This window comes from Octodon degus, unplaced genomic scaffold, assembly GCF_000260255.1.
Source record: "Octodon degus isolate 3935 unplaced genomic scaffold, OctDeg1.0 scaffold00274, whole genome shotgun sequence".
Taxonomy (NCBI): domain Eukaryota; kingdom Metazoa; phylum Chordata; class Mammalia; order Rodentia; family Octodontidae; genus Octodon; species Octodon degus.
In genome coordinates, this window is record NW_004524850.1 from 413,651 (window position 1) to 415,351 (window position 1,701).

Sequence of the window (1,701 nt, forward strand, 5' to 3'; positions counted from 1 at the left end):
ATTTTGTCCCAGCAACGAGTAAAAAGTAACTAAAACAGGCACCACCTGGGCTCCAGGAGGCCCTGTGCCCCCTCTTGGGCAGACCCAGCCGGAGTCCCCATTTGCCCCGTCCAGCCGCTGAAGTTGCTGTGTACCACCAACTGCAGTCCTGTGGCCTGGCGCTAGGTAGGAGGGTCACGACCATCCGTGGTACACTGTGGCCTTGGCCTTGGCGATGTGTGTTGCTGGCAGCACAAATTTGTTAGGCTCAAGACAGTGTCTGTGATTAAAATCGGGGCAAAAACAAAACACTCCGTGGTTTTCAAGGAGCCGCAAGCAGCAATCTTGGCCATGGTACCTCAGAAGACTTTCACCGAGCCACAGATCCGAACATCAGCCTCAGAGCCACAGATCCGAACATCAGCCTCAGAGCCACAGATCCGAACATCAGCCTCGAGGGAGGTAGAGCCATGTCTTCATCTCCCTTGAAATTGGCACTGAAGGAAGCCAGATGGTGGGGGAGTCCACGGAGGGTTTTCATCACCCTTGCCTGCTTCTGAAATTTAAGTCCCTAATAATCCAGGACAAGCTGTACGTCTTCATGAATCTGCACCTTTTAAAACTTTAAAATAATTAAAACAAGCCATTACTACTTATGGCTGTACTGCCCCCTTTACCTTGAGTTCAGTAGAAATGTTAGGAGGGCAGACTGTGGGCCCCAACGAGTGGAAAGGAATAGCGGAAGAGCGTTTGAAGGATTTTTTTTTTCTGCCTCAGGATGCCTTAAGGGCAGGTCTGGAAAGGCATGAGAGCTGGGTAGATGGCTCAGTGCAATAAGCGCTTCCCTGGAAAGGCATGAGGATCTGGGAATTGAACCACAATATCCTGAGCCTGACTGCTTTTGCTTAAGCAAGCACTTGAACAACTGAGCTAACGGGCAGGGCCCCTGAAGGGTGTCTGAATACAGACTATTGTGCAATGAAAGTTTCTTTGAATACTGCAGGAACAGGCAGCTCGAAATGAAATGCAGCCATAACAAAGGATATGCTAAGTGGGGAGGCTCCCACTGCTAGCATAAACCAGCTGACCTTTGAGTTGCAACTCTGTCTGCAAACTAGGATTGCTGCCATGAGGGCCCGGAGAGAACTCCCTTATGAGGGTGAGACACCCCTTGGCTTCCATTAGGCAAGTCCTGAAGACCCTCTCCAAGACTTTGCTGCACGTTTATTGTGGGCTACAGAGAAGGCTTTCAGTGATAGGAAGCTGGCAAATTAATAGTTCAACAATTGGCCTTCAAAAATGCAAATAAATGGTGTGAAAAGGCTTAAAAAGCAGGCTCCACTGACTGAGATGATTCGGATTTGTGCAGACGTCGGCCTCTCGTGCGTACAGTTGCTGCCTTGGCAGCGGCTGTTACTCAGGTTATTCATCCACAGTCAAAAAAAAATGGGTGGGATGGTCACAGCATCTGTGACCTTTGGGGAGCAACAACCAACAGCAGAGGCTTGGACCTCAGATCCTCCTCCAGATTCCTACTGCCTCCTGACACTGGGCCCTAATTATTCCTACTGGAGTCCATGGACCTGTGCCTCAGGGTACAGCAGGCATCTTGCTAGGCCACAGCAGTCTCACTTTAAAAGTTGTCCAGGTTTTGCCTGGTGTAACTGGTGCTGACCATACAGGAGAAGTCAAGGTTATTCAGTCTACCCAAACCATCGCTCA

The 1,701-nt window shown here is 49.9% G+C and overlaps 1 protein-coding gene and 1 pseudogene across 1 annotated transcript in view; one reads left to right on the forward strand and one right to left on the reverse strand.

Annotated features, from left to right (window-relative positions):
- LOC111814145 (zinc finger protein 431-like) overlaps positions 1 to 1,701 on the reverse strand; it is a 629,125-nt gene that overhangs the window by 181,097 nt on the left and 446,327 nt on the right. The gene's annotated exons all lie outside the window — the stretch shown is intronic.
- LOC101562846 overlaps positions 331 to 1,701 on the forward strand; it is a 55,284-nt pseudogene continuing 53,913 nt past the window's right edge.